The 26,361-nt window shown below is 41.0% G+C and overlaps 1 protein-coding gene across 5 annotated transcripts in view; it reads right to left on the bottom strand.

Annotated features, from left to right (window-relative positions):
• SOCS6 (suppressor of cytokine signaling 6) overlaps window positions 1-11,508 on the bottom strand; it is a 45,495-nt gene extending 33,987 nt beyond the window's left edge. For 3 of the 5 annotated variants that reach the window (XM_037892916.2, XM_037892915.2, XM_037892918.2), the window contains exon 1: window positions 10,501-10,787. The gene's annotated coding sequence lies outside the window, so the exon portion shown is untranslated. Of the gene's footprint in view, window positions 1-10,500; window positions 10,788-10,897 lie in introns of those variants that run through there. The other 2 variants (XM_037892917.2, XM_037892919.2) reach the window with 1 other exon arrangement.
• Window positions 11,509-26,361: the final 14,853 nt, after the last annotated feature.

Below are 26,361 nucleotides of genomic sequence, written 5' to 3'. Positions count from 1 at the left end.
GGAAACTGAGTTCCGAAGTCAACGGGCTCTCATGATACATATCCTGCCAGGAGCTTTTACATCTAAGGGACACGAGCTCAGCTACTCCCACTGACCACAGCTAAGGCAGTATGGCATGGAAAGAGAGATATTCTCAGATAGGCAAATCCCATTCCATTTTTGGAGTACAATTTTTAAAAAAAACCTCATTCCCCAGTGTGCCTCTTGACAACTATTCATACTCTTGCTGTACCTCAAATCCATTTGACCTAAATGTCACTTTTTCCTTGTTCATCCATCTTGTCGTCCATTCATTCCACCTCTCCTAATTTGACAGATTACTTTTAACAACTGTAAAGTATGTAAAAGACAGATTTCTAATATTGAAAGAGATTGTAAAATCTTGTTAGGGCAGACAAAAAAAACCACACTCAGCCAAGGAAAGAACTGGCTAATGTCTGTCTTGGAGATATAGCCCTACTCCAGAGCACTTGTCAACGATATCAAGTCTGGAGGGAAGGCTCTCCAGTTAGTGGGAATAAAACAAGAAAGCAGGCTTCAGAGTTGGACTGCTATACCAGAAGGATCTTCAGTCTGAGTAACCAGAAAGAGGGTGGGTTTTGATCCTACTCGAGGACTGTGCTTTAGAGTGTGGAAAGTCATCTACTCAACACACTCCTACAAACTTCTTTTATTCACATACAACATTAAACATGAACATCACTCAAAGTAATTAAGAATAATTCAATTAGAGAAAAATGAAAAAGTACAAGTTGCAAAACCAAGTCTGTCTGGAGTATCTCTAGCAGCAGCTTTGTGGGCCGGAACAGCAAACAATGTATAATTTTAAAGAATCAGACCATCTTCAGCTAGTGGTAAAAAAGGTAGTAACTTTGGTTGCATCCTAAACCATAAAATCCATCAGTTGATCTAGATACCTATGCACCGCCACTGCCACTCTGCACCCCCCCTGGAAACTTCGAAGTGTTGTTGCGGGAGCGCTCCCGCGGCAGCGCTTTCAAGTGCGAGTCTGGTCGCATGCGAGCGCTGGGAGAGAGCTCTCCCAACGCTCCTGGTAATCCACCTCCACGAGGGGATTAGCTCCCAGCGCTCGGAGCCTGTTTACACTAGCGCTTTAAAGCGCTCTGACTTGCTGCACTCAGGGGGTGATTTTTCACCCCCTGAGCCAGCAAGTTAGAGCGCTATAAAATGTAAGTGTAGCCAAGCTCTAAGATGTGAGCATTTACTCTCTATACAAGCCCTCTGACTGATGAGCTTCTTGCAGCATCATGTGACAAAAAATGGAAATATAGCTTTTTACTGTGTATTGTGTTGCGGGCAGGAAGAAGATTACGCACATACATGGTTTTGATAGCAATATTAGTTTCCAGTGACACTGTCATTTTCCAATGTTTGTATTTTTGTAACACCACTTAGAAAACATACTGAAACATCTATTATTCACACCTGCAACGTCAAAGGCAAAGTGGATCTCATCCAAAATTACTTTATAGCAGGTCACAATAAATAACCATCACTGTGACAAGAACATAATAACTGTAATAAACCTGAAGTTTTCTAAAACTGTCTGACCACTACATTTAACAGATTACAGAAACAAAGGAAGTTAAATCAAAATACATAATCTGTATAAAGTTATTAGGGAAGCAATATTCAGAGGGCAGTGTTACAGCAAACAAATCGGTTCACTGTGCATCCCAAACTGGGAGATACTTGGACATGTAGGAAAGATATCAGGAGGGCCAAATCGCACCTGGAGCTGCAGCTAGCAAGAGATGTCAAGAGTAACAAGAAGGGTTTCTTCAGGTATGTTGGCAACAAGAAGAAAGCCAAGGAAAGTGTGGGCCCCTTACTGAATGAGGGAGGCAACCTAGTGACAGAGGATGTGGAAAAAGCTAATGTACTCAATGCTTTTTTTGCCTCTGTTTTCACTAACAAGGTCAGCTCCCAGACTGCTGTGCTGGGCATCACAAAATGGGGAAGAGATGGCCAGCCCTCTGTAGAGATAGAGGTGGTTAGGGACTATTTAGAAAAGCTGGACGTGCACAAGTCCATGGGGCCGGACGAATTGCATCCGAGAGTGCTGAAGGAATTGGCGGCTGTGATTGCAGAGCCCTTGGCCATTATCTTTGAAAACTCGTGGCGAACGGGGGAAGTCCCGGATGACTGGAAAAAGGCTAATGTAGTGCCCATCTTTAAAAAAGGGAAGAAGGAGGATCCTGGGAACTACAGGCCAGTCAGCCTCACCTCAGTCCCTGGAAAAATCATGGAGCAGGTCCTCAAAGAATCAATCCTGAAGCACTTAGAGGAGAGGAAAGTGATCAGGAACAGTCAGCATGGATTCACCAAGGGAAGGTCATGCCTGACTAATCTAATCGCCTTTTATGATGAGATTACTGGTTCTGTGGATGAAGGGAAAGCAGTGGATGTATTGTTTCTTGACTTTAGCAAAGCTTTTGACATGGTCTCCCACAGCATTCTTGTCAGCAAGTTAAGGAAGTATGGGCTGGATGAATGCACTATAAGGTGGGTAGAAAGCTGGCTAGATTGTCGGGCTCAACGGGTAGTGATCAATGGCTCCATGTCTAGTTGGCAGCCGGTGTCAAGTGGAGTGCCCCAGGGGTCGGTCCTGGGGCCCGTTTTGTTCAATATCTTCATAAATGATCTGGAGGATGGTGTGGATTGCACTCTCAGCAAATTTGCGGATGATACTAAACTGGGAGGAGTGGTAGATACGCTGGAGGGGAGGGATAGGATACAGAAGGACCTAGACAAATTGGAGGATTGGGCCAAAAGAAATCTAATGAGGTTCAATAAGGATAAGTGCAGGGTCCTGCACTTAGGATGGAAGAATCCAATGCACCGCTACAGACTAGGGACCGAATGGCTCGGCAGCAGTTCTGCGGAAAAGGACCTAGGGGTGACAGTAGACGAGAAGCTGGATATGAGTCAGCAGTGTGCCCTTGTTGCCAAGAAGGCCAATGGCATTTTGGGATGTATAAGTAGGGGCATAGCGAGCAGATCGAGGGACGTGATCGTTCCCCTCTATTCGACACTGGTGAGGCCTCATCTGGAGTACTGTGTCCAGTTTTGGGCCCCACACTACAAGAAGGATGTGGATAAATTGGAAAGAGTACAGCGAAGGGCAACAAAAATGATTAGGGGTCTAGAGCACATGACTTATGAGGAGAGGCTGAGGGAGCTGGGATTGTTTAGTCTGCAGAAGAGAAGAATGAGGGGGGATTTGATAGCTGCTTTCAACTACCTGAAAGGGGGTTTCAAAGAGGATGGCTCTAGACTGTTCTCAATGGTAGCAGATGACAGAACGAGGAGTAATGGTCTCAAGTTGCAATGGGGGAGGTTTAGATTGGATATTAGGAAAAACTTTTTCACTAAGAGGGTGGTGAAACACTGGAATGCGTTACCTAGGGAGGTGGTAGAATCTCCTTCCTTAGAGGTTTTTAAGGTCAGGCTTGACAAAGCCCTGGCTAGGATGATTTAACTGGGACTTGGTCCTGCTTTGAGCAGGGGGTTGGACTAGATGACCTTCTGGGGTCCCTTCCAACCCTGATATTCTATGATTCTATGATTCTATGATTTCAGGATTGTTTTTATATTCCTTCAAAGAAAGTTAAATATTGTATCTGTTAAATGGATCAAAAATCCTTACAAAACAAATAACTGAAAATCTAATTTAATTTGCAGGCTCACTCTGTAATAAAAATGTGAAAGCCACTTAGGAACAACTTTTTAGACTCTACATAACAAATGCTTTGCCCATATAGCTATACCAGCAGAGCCTCCTTGTGTAGATGCAGCTTATGCCAACAGGAGTTTTTCTACAGGTATAGTAATACCACCTCCCCAAATGACATTATTTATGCCAAGAGAAGCATACTTCTATTGGCATAGTTGTGTCTACACTGGGGTTTTAGCCAGCATAGCTATGTCAGCTGGGGGATGTTGGTTTTATTCACACTGTTGATTGACATAGCTATGCCAATCAAACTTTGTAGTCTAAACCTGGCCTTACATAAAATGTGGCTACATCCTTGCCCTTACATCCTTTACCCAGCTGGCTTGGGTAAAGGGTCAGAAAATGGTGGTGAATGGTTAAGAACCAACAGGAATTTGTAGAGGTGCTGAGCACTCACGAATCCTGTTGAAGTCACCTAGAATTACAGGTGCTCAGCAGCTTTGTAGTGGGGATGAAAATATATCACTCTTATTTAGGTGCTTAAACTTGAATTTAGGAGCCTAACTGCAGACAGTCAGGTTTGCAACTGTTAGCCTGTTTGATTTTGTTGAGTTTCCACCCCACCCCACCACCACCAGTGTAATTCTATCACCTAATAAAGACAACATAACTGGCAGGAAGAATGCTCTAATCTAACACACAATGGCTAGCAATGAGTGATGCCCTCCCCAGAAATTTCCAGAAGTTCTGTCCTCCCCCTTATCCTGGTGAGAGCAGAGGAATTCTCTTTATTCCCAAAGATAGAACCAGCTGCTGCACAGCACTCTCAGGCTGCTCAGCAGCAGTCACTGGGTCCCTCTTCACAGCAGAAGCAGCACTAGAGAATTGCTTACAGTCACCTTTTTTTTTTTTTTTGAGCAAAAATAATGGTATGTAGGAGCATTAAATGTACAAAAGCAAACAATATTGCTGTGTCATGTTTACCTCAGCATTTGTAATGACAGGCATATAGCAGATCAGCAGCAACTAACAGTAGAGGAACATTTTAAATGACGTTGATTGCATTGAGTTACTTAAAAGCAAGTCTCCCCTCCCTACTCTCTTTTATTGCTCAGGACTGTAAACCTTGCTTCTGCTTTAATTTCACCCTGAATGCCTGAATAGCAATATATGATGTAGTCAAACAAGTTCACCAGTAATGCTAACACAGTCCTAAATCAATCCAGAAAAGCCAGAATCCTGGGTTTAAATTGCATGGAGTTGTATACACTTGTAATCTTTCGGAATGGTGTATAGCCACACAGCCTTTCTAACACTCAGCTGCTCTAGGGATTTCCACCCTTCCATGAAACAAGGTATTTCCATCCAAGTGTAATGAACAATTCCATAACAACAGAATTGTGAAAAATACAGCACCTGGAATTCACTGGATTGTAGGCAATTTTGTAAAAATTCTTTAGAACATATGCCATAGAAAAAGAAGGATTTCATGTTACCAGAATAAAGTAATATTTTGGATTACATACTGTACTGAGTCCCTTGAAGGCACAATACAGAATGTGCAGACCAGGGAGAGGTGATGGGGAAAAGGTGGCTTTAAATGGCATTGGGTATACATTAGTGATACCGGGGGCTGTTCTAATTCACAGTAATCTCTTGATGTCTAATCCCACAGCCCAGAATCGCCCATATGTGCTATGGCCCTTACTGCAGGGCTTGCAAGAATGCCAGCATAGGTTATGTCTGCACAGAAGTAATTCTCCCCAGGGCCCCTTGCAGCACATTTCTATCCTCTGTATCACTACAGTGACAAATAGGCACCTGATCAAGAGGCATAATCTGTCCCTTTTTTATTTTCCAGAATTTAAGCCTAGTTCTCAGAATTAAATTATTAGATCAGACTGTGCATAATGTGCTGTCTCATGATACATCGTGCTGCACCTTTAGTATTATTGCACAGATTGTCCTCTTTTTGCAGCATTGGTGAATCTACACGTAAGGCAGAGTGTATCTATACACCACAAAACCACAAAAATATTGACAGACTGGAGAGTATAACAAGACAAGCAACTAAAAGGGGGAAGAAAAAGACTGACGGGACTAATTTATAAATAAAGATTACAAGAACAGGAGCAGAAAACAAACTGGTAGGAATGAAATGTTAGCAGATACCTGAAAAAGCAAGCAAAGAGATAACTAAGAGTACTTGGATAAAATTAAACCCAGGAATTCACAGTTTAAATATCAGGAAGATGGTTCTAGTAGTAAGCTCTATTAAACTGTGAAATAATCATTCAAATAAAATAGTGGAAATAATCTAGTCACTTACAACTGGACAAAGCACTAGAGACTATCTAGTAAGATACCCCCTCAAGTATAGGATTGTATTAGCAAACTTATCTAATAGAATTTAAACATGGAATCTGACATCCACCAATTTTGCAGAAAGCAAAATCTTAAAAATACAGCACTTAGTATGTGTTCTATGCATTTTCAAAATTATAGCCCTGATCTCATGCTTGGATATTCACAGGTAGATCCCTATACTCACAGGGAGACCCCACTGATTTCAATTAGACTCTGAATTATAAGGGTTTGACTAAGTGGATCCAATAGCAGGATCGGGGTGTAAGATACCGAAACATACAGAGATAGCATCAAAAACACTTAAGTCTGAAAATTTTGTCTGCTACTGTTAAAAGTTAAGACATAGTATTAGAGAAATATTTTGCTATTTCCCCCCTTTCTTTATTTTCTCTGTTTGACAACACTTTGTGTATAGGCAGATTTCACTCTTTGTGGGTCTTTCATACACAGCAACAGGGAAGAAAGACTTTTAAAAAGTGTTACTGTAAAAACACCAAAATGCCAGGGAAACGAAGTAGGTGAGACAACCTAATTTATTCAGTTAACAAAATAAAGTTGTCTGTGACATTTTAAGCTTCCTTTAAGAAATCCAAAACTATGGGGAAAATGAGGTTATACTGATTTTGGATGTTTTTATCAAAATTAAGCTGTTAAAAATTCTAATGTGTTTTTTTTTAAATTCCCATCACTTGTCCAATTTACTTAGTTAAGAGTTTCAATTCAAACATTCCAATTACTGTGAGAGAGAATATGAAACCAGTGATAAGAATGGCCCTAATACCCTGCTCTCTACCTGCAGTTAAATTGGATGCATATGTTTTTGAATGGCATAAAGCTGCCTTATTTAAACATGGTTAATGAATATTCCAATATAAACACTAGACATAACTTGTCCTACTCATAATTTTACTATGCGCTCTAAAATATAACCATATGTCATTTGTCACCTGAAATTACTTACATGACATATGCCCAAGTTTTCTTTTAGGGATCTTTATTGCCTGATGCTACTATAAATTTGTTGAGCTTTGTTACTGAAACTGCAGCCCTTGGTAACAACTCAAATATGTCTTCTGATGTTTGCTATATATTCCCGGACACACACACACACACACAACCTACCAAGCCTACATTAAAATGGAAATCAGTTGAGATTACCTCTCAGTAATTTAAGGGTAAGAAGCATTACAGGAACGTCGCAATTATTTCAAACAAACAATATAAACCCAGGAAATTCAAAGTTCAGGTTAAACTTAAAAGAAACCCAAACATGTTGCTGTATGGAAATGTACAGTTAAGACCCCAAAATAATCTCAACTCTGCCCTGTACTCATCATGCCACAACCATACAATTATGATCAATGCATTTTAGTGTTTGTGGTCCTGGATTACATTAAACTGATTTTTAGATTCCCTCCCCCACCATGTGGTTTGAGGTGTGCTTGAACTGCTCCGTCTAGCACTGCTGCCTCAGGACCATAGTGCAGCAAGGCAGCACCACCAGAGGAGCTGAAACAGACATCTGCGCGCACAGACTGGGTGAGTCTTCACCCTCCACTTCCATCCCACCACTCTCCTCCTCTGCACTCCTCCCCTTCCACTCAGACACCCGAAAGCAGCACTGTGGGGAGAGAAGGAAAATGGCAGGGGCTATAAACAGGAATGTCTCTGCACTTCTACCTCAGTTTCCCGAGCAGTGCTGCCCCCAGTGGAATCAACACAGCAGTGCCATGAGGAGCCTTTCAAATACTGATGCACAAGTTAGGATAACCATAGAAATTTAAAGGAGCAGTGATAGTTGGGACCAAGTAACCTATCTATGATCAATCTCTTTTATGCCACTGTCTCATTGCACAAGCACAACTGTAGCATGCAAATTAGTTATAGAGGAAGGATGATTGGTTGAGTGACCTCAGCTGTCGGTCTACCTCTGTCTAGAACAATTAGAAATAATAACTTAGTAAATTTGCAATTTAATTTATTTAAATGTAGCCTTTACACAAAATTGAAATGAGTGAACTACATGGAAAATGTGAAGAGTGCATATTCTGCTAAGATAATTCAGGACAAAAAAAAGGTTTGCTGCTAAGGGTTGATCTACACTGGGAACTTACATCAGCATAGCTATGACTCTCAAGAGTGTGAAAAATCCACGTCCCCTGAGTAACGTAGCTGTGCTGTCCTAACTCCCAGTGTAGACAGAGCTACGTCAACAGAAGAATTCTTCCATTGACAGAGCTACAGCCTTTCGGGAAAGTGGATTAACTACAATGAAAGGAAACCCTCCCCTCCCCATCACTATAGTGAGCGTCTACACCAGTGTTTCTCAACCTATTTACCCCTGTGGGCTGAAAAGGCGGCCCACAATGTGTGATGTGGGCCGCATCCAATACTACCTGTATGGCCTGAGGATGTCACATGGATTGCAGCTGTGGGCTGACTGGGCCGCAAGCAGCCCATGGGCCACAGATTGAGAACCACCGGTCTACACTGAAATGCTACAGCAGTGTCACTGTAGCATTTTAAGAGTAAACATACCCTAAGTGCTAAACTTCTTCAAGGGCTCACTTAATTTGAACCCTAAAATAAATCTTAGTTTAATTCTCAGAAATCATTGTATGGGGAGTGTTTGCTGTGTACTGCATATCTTAAAGAGGCTGAATACCTGCTTTACGGGAAAACAACTAAATTTTGACTATGGAGCTGTGACCACACTTCCACAATTTTATTATGAAATATGTAATAGGAAACAAGGAACCTCATTATGAATTGCGTAAGAGAAACTAAACATTTTAAAAAGCATTATAAAAGTTAAAGCAGATATCTTTTGTTTTAACTCATAATTTGCCTTCAGTTTATCAAATATAAATGCATATTTTCTTGTGTAATTGCTTTACTAAAAATTATCTATTAAAAAATTAATGACTACTTGTACTTATTCTCCAACAATCTTCCAGAAAATTTGAAGACCCCTAGCCAAGCAAAATAAATTATTTAATGACTACTATGAAGCTTCCACATGATCTATACGATCTAAGTTCATGTTTATTAATACGAACCAAGAGTATACCACTCTTCAACTCTCCAGAAGAGGTGTACACATAGTGCTGTACAACTACTTCTGGGCTATAACTCCCTAAGAAGCAGGGAGGCATGGTAGGGGGCATATATTGTTACTGGGGGAATATGTATGTGATGTATGGGGCAACATAAGTGGAAACATATTTGACAGCTAGAAAAGAGGTGTTGAGGCAGGTTAGTGGAAAAGATGCAGAGTAACTGGAAGTCTGGTAGTGACACTTTGCCAGATGGAAGTGAAGTGTTTACAGCTGCCCTCCGCCTCACCCAGACAGTGTGATCTGCTCTGCACCAGTGTATGCATCCCAGAATCATGGAAGACCAATTTAATTTTAAAACCAAAAATAATGGAATCACAGAAGCTCAACTAGGAGCTTCCCAGCTTAAAGCTCCAACAACTTTGGCAGCTTTGTTGATTTTTGGCAACTTTTGTGTTTTGTTTTGTTTTTAAGTAATCGACTAACCAGAGGCAAAGACTAGGCTGTAGTTCGTCTGTTTCTGATGGAGAAAAAAACAGTTTGGAGTGAGAAGGCTGGGGTGCATGGGTGGGTCGAGTTGTTTCAAAATCTCTCCTCTCCCTCTCTCACACAGCAGCATATTATTTCTGCCCCTACTTACCCCTGGGTGAGAAAGATTTATCAGATTTATATAATGCAATAATAACAGTGTGACATTTAGATTTTAACCTTCTCCTTAGCCTCTGAGGCAGAGGCCAAAGGGGTTGACCACAACACTAGCACTGGGCACCTGGCCTGCAGGGAACTTGGTTGGAGAGCGACTCTGCCAGCTCTCTCTTATTTCTGAGAGCGGGAAGGGGGCTACACACGGGGAAAATCCAGCTGCCTGCTGCCCTCAGCACTGGGATTTGGAGAGGGAGGTGGGCAGAGGGAGACCCCTTCCTGCACCGGCCTTTGTGGGGTTGGGGTTTTTTGTTGTTGTCAAACTCAGATCCAGCCCTCCCGCCCCCCCGGCCCGGAATTTTGGGGGTGTCACGGACAGACCCAGCCCCCTTCCTGCTCTGGGATTTGGGGGCGGGGGTATCTCTGCGGCCCTGTCCCGGGCGCCGCTCGCTCCCCGGCAGGCCGCGCCGCGGCCCCGGTCCCTCCGCGAGGCCTGGCGCCGCCGCTGGTGCGGGGAGGGGAGCGAACAAAGGCAGAGCGCGGCCCGGGCCGCAGCCCGCAGGGGCCGGGGCGGAGGTGCCCGCTGCCAGGGGAGCTCACCCAGCCCAGGCCGCCGCGTCCCGTTGCTGCTCCAGGCCGCTGCCGGCACCGCGGCCCAGCTTCGCGAGCGGCACCGGGGCCGGGCCGACCCCCCACCACCGCGGCTGCTCCCCGGCCGGGCCGCGCAGCGGGACTCACCGAGAAGGAGCCGCCGTCGCTGCGGGCCCGGCTCCGACTCCACCAGGCTCCCTCGCCGCCGCCTCCCTGCTCCTGGTGCTGCCGCTTCCTCCTCCCCCTCCTTCCTCCTCCTCCTCCCCCCGGGCCTCGGAGGGGCGTAAGGGGGCAGCCAGCCCGCAGCACCCGCCACCAGCAGCCACAGCGACGGGACCGGCCGGCTCGGCCACACGCACGGCTCGGCCGCCGCCTCCGGCTCAGTCCTGCCAGCCGCTCATCTCAGCCCTGCCTCCTCCCGGCTGCCCTGCCCTCCGCCAGCCACCCGCCTGCCCTCACCGCCCTGCGGGGGAGGAGGCCGTCAAACCCCTTCCCTGGCCCGCCTGGCCCCCTCTCTCCGCTCGCTGGCGCTCGGCTCACTCACTCCGTTCCACTTCTTCCATGCCCCTTGCCGGCCGCTCTCTGCCCTTGGGTTTCCTCCCTCCCTCTGCAGCTCCCGCAGCAGGAGAAACCGCAGCAGCGTCGCCAAATCGCCCCTCACGGAGCATGATGCCAGAGCAGCGACAGAAGGGGCCAGGGCTGGCCGAGGATGCACATGGCTGCGTTGGGATATTTACAGGGGGGACCGAAAGTGAACAGCAGAAGTGCAGCTTGTATCCCCCACTAGAACATTCTTCATTTGCACTTGTTCATTAAGGGAAGTCCTTTTGTTATCCAGTAACTTCCTTTCCTCCTCAGTGGTCCACTTTTGGAACCCTCGCCTTTGTATAAGTTTATAAATAAGGCGTATAAAGTGCACGTTTATGATGCTGTCAGAATTCCAAAATGGGTACAGCTTCACAGTTTACCTTCAGATGAATGCCTGGCTCACACCCCCATCCTTGCAAGATGCTCAGTTCTCTTAACTCTTACGGAATTGAACGGAAGCTGCAAAATACTTAGTAGCAACCTCCTGCCTCTGCTCTGTTTATGCCAGATCCTACAAGGTGCTGCTGAGAATTGTAATTTCTGTGGGAGTTAAATATTCTCAACACTTCACAATATTGTGTCCCCTAGGATTTGTATCTTCTTTTCTATTCTCCATTTCATCTTCTCCTTTCTTATTGCCTGACTTGTATCTCCTCGGCCTTGAAATTGGCATTTTTAAAGGGCCATTTTTATCTTTAAATTTTGCTTCAAAGAGTGCCTGTGGGAGTGTGCAACCACAACAGCTGTTAAGCTTTTTTAATGTAAATGAAATGCTAATCAAGATCAGTACATACATAAAAAATCCCTGATTTAGCCTTTTTGGCAAAAAGTGACCAGAAAGAATATAACTGATTGAAATCTGTGGGCAGCAAGCAGCTTGAAACTTTTAAAAATATTTACCAAGTGATGAAACCTTTGACCTTTTGAGTAATATCAGTGCCATGAAATATGGCTTTCCTTCACTTCCTGGTTTGATTTATAAAGTTAATAACTGATGCAAATCAAGAACTCAATCCTGTAAATACCTTCACACTTACGTAATTTTGCTCATATGAGTAGTTTCATAGGAGTCAATGAGACAATTCAGATGAAGGAAGTTATGTAGTTGCTTAATTGTTTGCAGGATAAGGGCTTAAGTTGCAACTCTTCTAGGCCATAGTCCTTTAATTATTTAAACACTTGCTTAACTTGTAAGCATCCAAATAGTTCTAGTGAATTCATGGAGATTTCACTCTTTTAATTCTTTTATGGCCTGGGATATGGGATTATTGTATGAATAAGGTTAAGTTTTTATAGTCCGATCCCATGCGATTCAATGAGAAATGAGGACTGTCAGTATCTCTCAAGTTTGAGCTTTCAGCTTGGAAACATATGCTGTATTCTTTATCTTTCTTTAGAGAGTGCCCATTTCCATTTAATCTTTTATAGCTCTTAATGTGTTTGGTACATTTCAATGGATAGTGGGCCAAATTTATCCCAGAAGGCACTGACTCCAGTTACAACAGGGATGATATTTTTTAAACAAAAGTTTAAAATGAAATTGGTCTTTTTTCAGACACGATGCACCTAACATCAGAATAAGCATATATTTTAATGGATTTATAATATTGTTATTATGGTCTGAACAGTGGTACAACAAACAAGACTTGGATATGGTACACAGTTCATGATATAAGGGTGTTCATATACAGATAAATACCATCAAAGAAAGTATATTGGGGAGGTTGTAAATATTTAAGTAACTTTCTGGGAATGGTAAAAACTGCTCCATTTGATGAGAGATGTTGGTCCAGATTGATCAGAATCTAGTCACTCTCATCCTTCCATATTTACAGTTTCTAAAAATAATTGGATCTGTGATCCAATCCTGAAACCTACTGATGTGACTGGTCCTATTGAAGTCATTGAGACTATTGACAAAAAGACTACCTGTCTAAGGCCGTGGAAGAATGAGACCATATTATTGGTAATGGTGTTTGTGTAGAGTGTAGTGATATTCATATCATGCAAGCTGTTTTAAAACAATATTAAATTGAGTGTTTTGTTCAAAGGGAAAGTTAAAATGGAAAGTCTAGTTCCAAGGCAAATCAATAAGGGGTGCTATTCAGTGTGCCTCCTGTTTGGGAGACATATGTACCACTTTGAAAAATATGAGAGTAGGTTTTGGGGAGGGGCAAGAAAGCTAAACTGGACAGTAAAAGGGAGAAGTGAGATGCAAGGACTAGTGAGGGTATGGAAAAAGTCTGAACCCCTAAATATAGCTGGTGGACTTTCCCCTTTACTGGGTAACTTGTTGGGCATTCAGCAATGTAATCCAAAGGGCGCTCAGGGCAAATTAAGGTTTGGAAGAGATCTATGCAGAAAGATGGGTTAAGGGAAGTTAAGGAGCACCAGGAGAAACTGCAGTAAACGACTGTTTCAGTCATATTACAATAAAGTCAGTTTCTCAAGCGAGTGTTTTTGTGTCTACATATTTTTCACAGCCCTCCATTCTGTTCAGAGTGCAGCACTTGAATGAGTAAGGATTTTCAGAATTAGATTGTTGAATTATGGAGATATTTTGGTATAAACATTATTTTTAAAAAATCTCTGAAGGGATTCTACACTACTTGATGGACAAAGCATCTCCAAACTGCTCGTCTGACAGAACTAGTTAAACTAGATCCTGTAAAAATTACAACTGAAGTCAGTGGAAATTTTGACACTGTCTTTCATGGGAGTAGGTTCAGATCTATAATTAAGGCCAGAATAGTATAAATGTAGACACTTTTTGAGACTCTTCATTTGTTGTTCACACAATGAATATTGCATAAATCTTTATCGTATGAGGAAAATGTTCAGTTCTGTTTTTACCAGACTTTCATTTTTGCTCCTTCCCCGTCAATTATGAGTTAGCAAATAATAGTAGGTGAAGTTAAGATTATTTATCTGTGTCCAGAAATAATTGCAGGAGCAGAATAGAGGCCATCTTTCAAAATCCTGGCCCATTATCAGGAATAAAATTAAGGCATTGAAATCTGATTCAAGAGATCCAAGGGGAAATTTCAAAGACTTTAAAACACCCTCTTTATTTTTAACAATGAACTGTTACAATTTAATTTTTTGAATGAGTAGGATATTTTTCCTGCTCAAGAAATATCATTTGCCATACATTTTATTTCAACTTTATTCTGAGTTAATATAGGCCCCAATTCATCAAATACTTAAGCATGTATTTAGTCTCACCCACCTCATTCCCTCTGATTTTTCTGACAGTATTTCTGCTGACATCTGAAGGAAGCCTGTTGCACAAAACAGCTGTTCCTTGGTACCACCACTAGTTTACATTTTATCTTTTGTGTTTGTACTTCACTCAGCGTGCGTAGTAAAGTTTGATTGAAACTAACTAATCTCTGGTTTTAGTCAGTTTAACTTTTTTATTCCTTCACAATCCTGTTCAATGTGGATTTTCAACATTATAGGGGGGTATTAAAATTGGAAAAGAAACCGATTTAATGCCTTTTAAAATTTAAACTACTTTCTTTAATGAAACATTTCTATACTTTCTAAATTTTGTAAGATCCCCCCTTCCCCCTTATAAACGTAAGGCTTATACTACTTGAAAGTGTCTAGTTAAGGCGCAAGGTGGGTGAGGTAATTATTGGTCCAACTTCTGTTGGTGAGAGAAAAATCTTTCATGCTACACGGAGCTCTTCTTCAGATGTGGGAAAGGTACAAGGAGTTTCACAGCAAACTACAAGATCAAACAGACAATTTAGCATAAGTAGCACATATTCTACCTTCTCTGTATGTATATATGTATCTTCTTACTATATGTTCCATTCAATGCATCCAATGAAGTGGGCTGTAGCCCACGAAAGCTTATGCTCTAATAAATTTGTTAGTCTCTAAGGTGCCACAAGTACTCCTGTTTTTTTTGCGGATACAGACTAACACGGCTGCTACTCTGAAACACATATTCTAAGGGACCATTCAAGGCGAAGTGGCCCATTAACACCCCTATCATCAAAGGACAAAAAGGAGGTTAGTGGGTTACAGATTGTTGTAATAATCCGTAAATCCAGTGCCTTTATTAAAACACTGATTTTTAGTATCTACCAAAGTTATTAATGTAAGCTCCCAGGCTCATCTTTTGAAAGTGCTGTGAAGGTTTCCTTTGAGGATGAGGACTGAAAGGTCAGATATAGAGTGATCGCTTTACGAAAAGTGTTCACCCCCGGTGATATTGTGTTTTTATCTTATTTTCCTGTGTGAGTTCATTGGAAAGTGATTCTCTGGTTTCACCCACATATTTGTTGCTGGGTATTTAGTGCACTGGATAAGGTACATATGTTTTGATATCATCACACCTACCTTCATAGAACCAGTAACCATCCCAAACACACTAAGAAATCTGTTTTCTACAGCCACTCAGGCATTCAGATACCACAGAATATGCTCTGAGGAGAAAGTCCAGAATATAAACCTTAACACACTCAAAATCGCCTTCGCCAAACAAGGACAGACCACCAGAAAAGTAGATCACATCATGGAACATGCCACACAAATATCCTGAGAGAACCTGCTTCAATACAGAAATAAAACCCCTTTTCACTACACACCCCTGGTTTGTCACCTACCAACCACACTAGAATCCATATGAGGTGTCATCAAATAACTACAATCAATACTTGATGGGGACTCCATCCTATAAGAAATCTTTCCTGAATCCCCTCTTCTGGCCTTCAAACAATGCATCCAAGCTCATTATCAGAAGCAAGCTTCCCACAGACCAGGACACACCAACTCAAAACAGAACCTGATCCTGCCAGAACAACAGATCCAGAACCTGCGGACATATCTCCATTGCTACAATGATCAACACCTCCTACAATACACCTCTCAAGATCCCTGAATCCTATACATGCCTATCACAATATGTAGTGTACCTTTCAAAAGATGATCCTGGAAGCTTAAATTCATAACTTTGCTAGACACTAAAAATCATGGTTTTAATAAAGACACTGGATTTATGGCTTATTGCAACAATCTGTAACCCACTAACCGCCCTGTTTTGTCCTATGACGATAGGGGTGTTAACAGGCCACTTCACCTTGAATGGTCCCTTAGAATATGTGCTAAATACTTACAATAACCTGTCTGTTTGATCTTGTGTTCTGCGGTGACACTACTCCTAATACCTTTCCCAGAACCGAAATAGAGTTCTGTGTAGCACGAAAGCTTGTCTCTCTCACCAACAGAAGCTGGTCCAATAAATGATATTACCTCACCCACCTTGTCTCAGGATTACTAGCTGTGAGGCAAGCAGAACACATATGAGCACTAAACTACAGCTAACTTCCAAATATTAAAAAAATCTAGAAAGCCATTCAGTCTTTAGACGTGTGAATTATTCCAATATAGGAGTATCCAATTGTGATCATTTGCCAACTGACATAATGATGTCTTTCTGACCAGAAACAAAAATGGTATGGGTTAGATTGCTCACATGAGCAACAGTATGAAACTGCAGCCACAGGGGCAGATCAGACACCAGATTGCACAGGCGCTGACTTCTAATGGTGCTGATGGGTGCTCGACCCCCCCTCAGCCCCACCCCGACTCCACCCCTACCTTCCCCCTCCCTTCCCCCATTCCAATCCCTTCCCCAAAGTCACTGCCCCAACTCTGCCCCCTCCCTGCCCTTATTTCAACTCCTTCCCCAAATCCCCACTCCGGCCCCACCTTTTCCCCCGCTCCTCCCCCCTCCCTCCCGGAGCTTGCGACAGCTGTTTGGCAGTGGCAAGCACTGGGAGGTAGGCAGAGGAGGGGGGACACAGCACGCTCAGGGGAGGAGGCGGAGGAGGAGGTGGGCTGGGGTGGGGAGCTTGGCACTAATTTTTCCCCATGCGTGCGCCAGCCCCAGAGCACCCACGGAGTCAGCGCCTATGCCAGATTGAGTGTTTCAGAGTCAAACTCAGCTGTGCTTGCTGATGTGCAGAACCAGTGCTGAGCTACAACTCCACCCACCCATTTTACACCCACCTATGTGAGAGGGAGTGTAATAGTCTTGTAGAGGTTGCTTCTGCTCAACATTAGGATCTGCAATATGGGTAAACCCAACAGCAGATTAAGGAGATGCTTTACATCCCCTTTTAACCTATGTGGGTGTGCAACTCCTTAGTTTTTTGTGCCCAGAGGAAATATAGGCATGTATACTTCCAGCTATTTAGATGACTGCATATTGTGGAGACTTTAGCTTTATGGGATTCTAGTATCTTTAAGACATTTCAGAGCCAACTATATATATTTCTTCCTCTGGAGCAATAGTAACTTTACTTTGATTAATTTTGTCTTAAATTGATCTAATGGGGTGGGGGAGAGTTAAATCAGTTGAACATGGGTTACTCAGTAAAGCATCATGTTCTTAAATACAATACATTTTTTTCTTCTTCACTTCTGGGGAGTGTAAATTAGAAACTGCCTTTGTCATAATCCATCACTGAATAAGATTTATGTTTTCTGTCTCATTTTTAAATAATTAGGTTATTTGTTGTTATATTACATCAAACAATAGTAGAATATTGGATGAAAATATTAACAACTCTAATGATATCATCTTATGGGAATGTTTTTGTCTAATTTAGTAGATATTTAGTTCCAAATTACCAGTATTTTAGTATACTTAAGTTTGTGCACACCAAGATTTTCAGTGACAAAAATGTGAGGAATGTTATCCATTTAAAAAGAAAATTAGGTAATCAGTATTGAAGTATTTGCTAGTTGAAATGATAAATGGAGTAAATCCCTAATTTCCATAAACAAAGTATGTAACATACCATAAGTAAAACCCAGAGTTTCAAAATGACTTTGGGTGCCTGAATTTTTGGATGCCCAACTTGCTCATTTACAGGGACCTGATTTTCAGAGAATGTGTGCCCAGCATTTTCTGAAAAGCAGAACTTCTAAGACAGGGATCAGCAACCTCTGGCAGGTGGCCTGCTAGGGTAAGCCCCCTGGCGTACCGTGCAGGTTTGTTTACCTGCCGCGTCCGCAGGTTCGGCCGATCGCTGCTCCCACTGGCCGCAGTTCACCGCTCCAGGCCAATGGTGGCTGCGGGAAGCGACGGCCAGCACATCCCTCAGCCCGCGCTGCTTCCCACAGCCCCCATTGGCCTTGAACGGTGAACCACGGCCAGTGTGAGCTGTGATCAGCCAAACCTGTGGACGCAGCAGGTAAACAAACAGGCCCGGCCAGCCAGGGGGCTTACCCTCGTGGGCCGTGTGCCAAAGGTTGCTGATCCCTGCTTTAAAGACACACAAATGCACACACTAACGTACCAACGTCATTAGTTATTTTTGAAAACCATGACCCAAGTTCTAATTTTCTAGCTCTTGTAATATTTTCCTACAACCAAGATTTTTACCAGCATAAGTAATTATCTTCCTACTTTATTTTTCCTAGGTTTTCCTTTTGTGAATTCTGTAAATACATTCCATTTTAATAGAATATGTGAAAAGACTGATATATGTACATATTTTTCAGAGCACAGTTTATTCCTTACTTAGAGAGTCCCCCATCATCACCTGATGTCATTGGGGAGGAAAACAAACATAAAGTATGTGTGACTTTTTTCCACTTCTGTCTGATGTTGGTATTAAATATGCAGTTCTTACTGTGAGTGAAATCCTGGCCGCACTAAAGTTCATGGCAAAATTCCCATTTACTTAAAGGTGACCAGAAGTTCACCCTAGCTGCTGAAGGTAAAAGGCCCAGACAAAATGTGGGAAGTCACTGAATGAAGCCTAAGCAGCAGCACTGAGAACTACCAGCCAAGCTTGGGACAGGCGAAGTCATTCCCAGAGCTGTTGCTTATACTATTTCTATTATGTTGTGACATCCCACATCTTCTCATTAATTTTTTTTAAAAACTAACAAAAGTAAGATTTTAATTTTGTCAAGGTACCTGTGATGATCAAGACTATTATCCCCTCCTTTTGTATTGTTCAGTGAGTATACAAATTGGACCATAACATGGTTTTCTAGGCAAAGATTATCTTTGGGTCAGCTCTGTAACAATTCACTTTTTATAAAAACTCTTCGCTGGGCAGAAGTCAGCCATATGAAATAATAAACAACTGTTAACAGGACAATGAATAAAATTAGTTTGTCTGGGACTCTACAACATCCTCTGTCAAACATTGACAGAAAATGGCATGTTTTTCTAAACGAAGATCTGAGCAAAATTTTAGTTTTCAATTCAAATAAAAAATAAAAAACCCTGAAAAAATGTTTGTACCAAAAAATTTTCTGCTAAAACATTTTTAATTAATTCTAGTTATAATGCTTACCTATTTCATTCTATGTCAAGAGGAATCATTAAAAAAAAGGAATATCTTTGAAAGTAAGGTACATATGTCCAAAGCAAACATGTTTAAAGTTTCTGGTGAAGATAATGCTGCTTAGTTTCTGTCAAGAACAAAGAGAAGTGGTTTCTTAGATCAAATTGCTCTAATAATTACACTTACGGTAGACATCAAAGGCAGGACAGCAAGATAAAATGTAATAAACTTACTTCTGATGACCACACGGAAACACTGCTTGCCTACTGAAAAAAAAAATAGCAGTTTTCATTGTCTATGGGCCAAAACCTGGGCAAAATCTGAGTAAACTGGGCTTTGCAAACAGGATCCTTGCAAAGAGATGTCAGAAGAATAGTATAGAATTCTGCCTCCCTTTCAAGACACAAAGTAATTCATCAGAATACCTGCTACAGCCTAGCATCCAGGCCCACTGTATGACTCCACCCTCCAACCATTGGTCAAAGTATCTACATACTTCTGGAACTATTGGCCACATTCTGGTTTCTCTCATGTTCTGCCACAGTCTACCCCTCCAAGATGCTACAGAAACAGCTGTTGCAGAGCATTATGTGGAACAGAGGAAATGCAGAAGCCCCATAAAGGCTTTTCTGCAGCCTCCTCCCTTCCTCAATAAAAAGATATCCTCAATAGGACATTTTATGGCCATTGGTATCAGAATTGGGGTGGGGGAGCAATTGTTTTTAAACAGATATTTCTCTCTCATTGGCAAACAATTTACTTCTCTGTAGTCAAGTTTATTCTATTCAGATGCTTATATCACCCTCATCACTGTGGTATCTGATCCCTGCTCTGCAACTCTTGCACAAGTAGTCACACTGAAGTAATTGCCACAAGAGTTACAGAACTGGGACATTCATTTTTATAAAATTCAACTTTTTTTAAATCCAAGTGCAAAAAAGCAACTGAAATACTCCAGATGCCACCTTATGTTTTTCCAAACCAGGCAGTTTTAAGCCTCTGGCCACACAGAAGCCATAGGTTTGGGGGGATAATTAGAATTAATGTAGCAGGTGAGAAACCTCCTGTGTGATTTGACTGTTGCCATAAACAGTCACTTGTGACAGTTGCTAGTGAAAGGTGTTTCCTAATGAATGGTTCCATTTTTGAGGGAAGGCGCAGACTGAGGAAGTCTTATACTTTGATCTTTCAGGCTAGAGCTGATCAAAATTGCTTGAACAAAAATGTTTTTCATTGAAAAATGGCCTTGTTTCAAAAACAAATTTTCATGAACATTTTCAGGATGATTTTTGACAATCCTTTTTTTTGTTCTTTTCACCCTCTTCCCCTCTTCCAGAGGGAGGAGGGGAGTGAGAAGAGTGGAAGGAATGAAAATGACATTTTTTATTTTCTGCAAATGTTCATATAAACCAAAAATCATTCCTTTGAAAACTTAAACATTATTTCTACATTAATTTTGTCATGAAAAATCTCTCATTTTTCAATCAATTCCAGTCCAGCCTTTATAAAACAAAAAGACAAGCAATTATAGATAGCACCTTTTTGTTAAACTAACTGAAAATAAAGTTGTCAATACATCACACTCCATTCACTAGACCCAAGAAAAGAGAGCAAAGTAGAGCAGTAGAAACAGAATCTAAATGTTAGTTCACTCCTCATGTTTTTAGTCAATTCAAAAACAGTGCATGAAAACCAAATAGTATCAGGTAGGATGGTGACTTGATGTTCTTCCACTTGCCATATAGCAAGTCGGTGTCCCATTGGCTGCCAGAGTTGCAACCACTCCAAACATGAAAAGGCAAGATGGGACCTTCTTAATCTTTTTCTTCCAGCATATATTTAAAAAAGAGAGAGAGAGAGAGAGAGTCCCAGGAGCCATAGAATATATTCAAATTATGGGTATAGGTGCTTCTAAACTTTTAAAATATATCCCCAGTCTCACAAATCCTACAGACTTCACAATTCTGACTGAGCTGTTGTCCTAGGGCATGATTCTGCTTCCACTCAATCTAATGGAAAAACCTCAAATTAATGGGTAGAATCAAGCTCCTCAGGTCACATGCCACTCCCTTTGAATTCAATGGCAAAACTCCCACTGACTTCAAAGTAGCAGAGCCAGGTTTGCAAGCAGGAGGGTAACGGATTATTGGTGGTAGGCTGAAGAGCGAGCCCATCGCACACTCACCCAGCAGTGGTTTCTCCTGTCCCAAGGGCCTGGTTCCAGCTTCCCACTATGAGTGTTGCAACCTGGCACACAGTTTGGTGTCATTTCAGCTTTGGCCTAGTCATTCCTCCATCATGACAGAGGGTCAGCTGGGCAAAATTTGAGTGAGAGGCAATGCAACATCATATATGGGGTTGCGGCACTACACAACCCAATGTGCCATGTTGCAGTGCCCAGCGTGTGAGCCAGGCCCAGCCTGAAGGACAAGAGCTGCTGGTCTTCAGAGTTCACGCTCCAGATTCGTGTGAAAATTTGTTTTATACCAACTTTTGTCAATTGCATAATATGCTTGAAAAGGCATCACATATACAGCTAAAGGCCACTGAGGGCAGTCACATTCTCCTACCCCCATCAGCTCCACCAGTGACTTCAGGATTTATCCCCAGTGCTGCTTATAATGGGCTTGTCATGACACAGCTGCTACTTTTATTTGAAGGCAGGTTGTAAATAAAAGAAAATCTTCCTAGTTTCAAAACTTCTTGTGCATATAAAACTCAAAGTCAGAAAATGGTTGGATTTAACGTAATTGCAAGTTATTTTTCAATCAAGTAATTAGATCCACTGGCTTCTGGAATAAAAATACCAATTTCAGAAGAAATCATATTTAATTCTAGGTAGCTTAGGATATTGGGGAGATGTGGACCTTTTCATGTCTAGATCACAAATTCAAATGTGGTCCTCATTAGCAGAAAGAAAGTTCAGTAACAATGACATCAGTTCTTTAGCCAATGTGCAAAGAGTTGGGAACCTCATGCTCTTCCTTGTATATAATAAACAGCAATGACAGCAGGCTGAACTTTTTCACAAGAGAAAATTGTGTTGAAAAGTGATCTTTCTTTAAAAAATAAATCTTTTCCAAAAATATTGTTTGTCAAAATTCAGTTTTTCATGGGGTCTTCATGATAAGTTTTATTGAAACTCAAAATTGGTATTGACATTTTTAGTTTACTTGAAATTGTGTCTTCTTTCTGACAATGGAGTTTTGAGTAAATGAAAAGTTTATCCAAAAATATCATGGAAAATTGTTGCAGAAGATGGGGAAAAGCAACTTGGTAAATTTTTGTGAAATTGTTTTCCCTTTGTTATATTTTGACCAGCTCTAATGGTACTGCTGATAGTCTCAGCAATATAATATTGATGGAGTCCATTGGAGTCACAGCAGGAATGAATTTGGCCTCAGATTAAAAGGGGGATATAAACTGGACTACAAACATTCACCTAAGTGTTCCTCTCTCCTTGTCCATGGTACAGCAGATTGCCTCACCAATGTGGAAAAGCTTGCCCTACTGTACTAGTTCTACAGACTTTGGTTTCCAGAATATCAGATCTTTAAACAGTATTGCATTCATCTGAAAATCTTCCACTCAGTACAAAAGTATTATTTTCACAAATTTCCCAGTTGATTTTATGAAGACACCAGTTTAGTAATAGACTAAAATGTGGTAAATGTGTATTTTTCAATTTCTTATTTTAGAAACAAGACAGTTTGTCAGTTACATCAGGCTATTTTGAAGGCACATTATAAAATTCATATATGGTGGGTTAACACTAACAGTTCGACAGTTTCAGGGGAAAAAAGGAAAAAACAATATAAAGAGCTTCAGCTTATAAATAATTTCTTAGGTTATTCTTAAAATTCAGAATGCCCAGGAAATAGTCTACTTGCCTGCCCACGTTCCCCTAGCAGGCTTTCTCCCACAGCCTCTTTTGAGATTAATATCCTCTCCAAAGGAGCAATGGCAAAGACAATAATCTTCTGAACAAGACTGTCCTTCACCAAGCTTTCCAACTCTCTAAAAGATTTCTTCTTTATTTTGTATTAAAAAGGTAGTTGATATCCTCACTGTTGTTACAGGGATTCACTTGGTGCTACAGTGTCATAACAATGGCTTTCATCACCCTTGCCGTATGCATTCTTTGGTATTTTCAATACTCTTTGGTAAAATTGCTGATCCTGGGCAGAACCGTCCATGGGTATAATCCTGGCCACATTGAAAACAATGTCAAAACTCCGACTGACTTCAATGGGGCAGGATTTCAGCCAGGAACTCCATCAAAGTGCAGCATATAATACCTAATATGATGTCCCATAGCTGCAAATGATTATCCATCAGCGCAGTGTCCTCTTCTACTGCAGAGCAGAAAATGCAATGGGCTTGAAGCTCACCTCAATATGCAGCCTAAAACTACACCTCTAAACCCAGAATTGAGAATGTTATAACCCTAAATTCAGAGCTGCAAATGCTTTCAACTGAGCCTGATAGACAAGGGCAAACTTTCATAGACTGGATGCTGATAGGCCTGCAAAAGGAGCACATATAACACAATTACTTTGCATCCACAAATGCAAGGGTATATACAATTTTTGGTGTGCAAATCCATCTCTAGTTTTGTTTAAAACTTTGCCCTATAAAAAAGATAATGCTTTCCTTCAATAGAAGCTAAAATGTGAAGCAAAGGTAAGCCACTAAATGGTAAGAATTAACAGGTAGATTTTCAAAGTCACAAAAGGCAGCAGGTGCCTGACTCCCTTGAGCCCTTTAAGAGAAGGTGGATGTCTGACTACCATTTATGCCTTTGAAAAATCTACCCCGAAATCTGTTAGGGTTACATGAACTCAACATTTCTTTGCTTTTGTGCTCATCTGTATAACCATTTTGCTGTAAATAAAATACTTTTTTAAATATATTGATATGAGACAGGGCAGAACACATTTCTCACTGTAAAGTTGAAGGCTACTTAGCAAAACTGAAGAGAATAAATAGAGAAAATCTGAATGGAGGAGTATTCAACAGCTACAAGAACCTCTGCTTACTTTGATTATGATGAGAAGTGAAAGAATATTTTATCATAGATGAAAGAAAGGAAAATCGTATGTGCCTACTTTGCAACAGTAAAAATAGAATATTACTCAGAAAGATATTATGTAACACTGAATATACCCCATCTTGAAAAACTTTATCAAATATAGCCATAACATGTTAACTTTTTATTATGAATAATCAACCATAGATCAAAAATGAGGAATAGATCAGGACATTCATATTTATCAAGGATATGCAATGTGGGATCAATATTTAAACTAGGCACGTAGACACCCATTCCAGCCACTTTTAAATGCCTGAATCAACACTCTTGTTCCTAAAATGGGTATATAGGGGTGAAAATCTGGCCCCATTGACATCCATGGCAAAGCACCCACTGACCCATTAAGGGGGCCAGGATTTCACCCTATGTGGCTAAATATAGACTTAGATGCCTGACTTTACATGCCCTCACTTGAAAATTGGACTCTTTATGCAATAATTTAGAGCCTATGTCAATGGAACACATCGTCTTTATAGGATCATAGGGTCCTGCTTCTTGATAAATATTCAAATGAATGTAAGCTTTTCCTTTAAAAAAATCAAATTGGTCTGTAGAAATGCTTCATTGAACTGATTTGTACTGAAGCACTAACTTAGTATATTTAACGTTTTGTCTAATGGATGTCAGGATATTACAATGACGGTTGCTCACTGTCCCATAAATAAATGGAGAACAGACTGAGTGTATGATTCACCCAACCCAAAGGAGGCCTATCTATAAAACTATCAATGGGAAATAATGTAAAAATTACCATAAAGAAACAAAGCTACTATTACAAAGTTTACTATTAACAACTCTGAAGGGCTCCACTTCGAAAATTTCAGAGGTGACCAAGACACGGATTTAGCATTCTATGTAATTAAAAACAAGAAATAACTTTATAAATTTAGCACAGAACAGATGCCTCAGTAATTGAGCCTGGCTGTATTGTCTATCTCAGTCTTGCAGCTGGCTCCTGTCTTGTGAGGAGACTATGAAAAAATCAGCAGGAAGTATGGCACTCTATAGTGTCTTGCAGGATACGTGGTAGCTTTTAACTTTCTGCTGAATCTTAACTCTGCACCATGTGGCCAACACTACAGCTAGGGTTGTCATTTTACAGCCAGCTGGGACACAGAGAGTTCGGCTGCTTATAATTCACATACAATTTACCAACTAGAGCTGGTTAAAATTTTGTCAAAAAAAGGAGTTTCAACAACAACAACAAAAATTTGTGGACAAACTCATTTTTATCAGTGTTTGAGAAAATTGACATGAAAAATATTGATAATTTTTTTGAAATTTCTTTTTAAAAAGATGATTATTTTCATCCTTCCCCCAAAAAGTTAAAAAATAATTAAGAAAACAAAAAAATTGTGAAAAATTTTAAGGAAATTCAAAAATTTTAATTTTCCCCTCAACTTTTTTTATGAAACATACATTTTTTTATTCAGTCCTATACACAATTGTGGTAGAGTGCTTGCCATCCACACTTAGCAGGACATTTCAAGTGTGATCCCACAGAGTTGTGTCGTGGGTCCATTACTACTTAATATTTTCATTAACTGTTGGATGATGGAGTGGCAAGTATGCTTGTAAAACTTTTAGATGACACCAAGCAGGGAGAGGTTCCAAGTACTTTAGAGGACAAGATAAGAATTCAAAATGACCTTGATAAATTAGAGAACTAGTCTGAAAATAAAATAAAATTAAATAAAGACAAGTGCAAATTACTGCACTGAAGGAAGGAAATAGCAAATGCACAAATACAAGATGTATTGTAATACAAGCATTGTAGAGAGTTTGCAGGAGAGAGCTTGATTTTACTGGTTATGATAGCAGGGTGAGGAATGCCATTCACACAGTAAAAATACTTGTCCTAACTTCTGTGACACAGATCCTGAGATCTGTTGGTGTTGTATGATTAAGATTAACAGTTAACAGTGTGTGTGTGTGTGTGTGTGTGTGTGTGTGTGTGTGTGTGTGTGTGTGTGTGTAGACCCAATAACTAGCTAGTCAACGGTATTG

This window comes from Chelonia mydas, chromosome 2 (assembly GCF_015237465.2).
Source record: "Chelonia mydas isolate rCheMyd1 chromosome 2, rCheMyd1.pri.v2, whole genome shotgun sequence".
NCBI lineage: Eukaryota > Metazoa > Chordata > Testudines > Cheloniidae > Chelonia > Chelonia mydas.
This window is presented reverse-complemented; position numbering and strand designations above follow the sequence as displayed.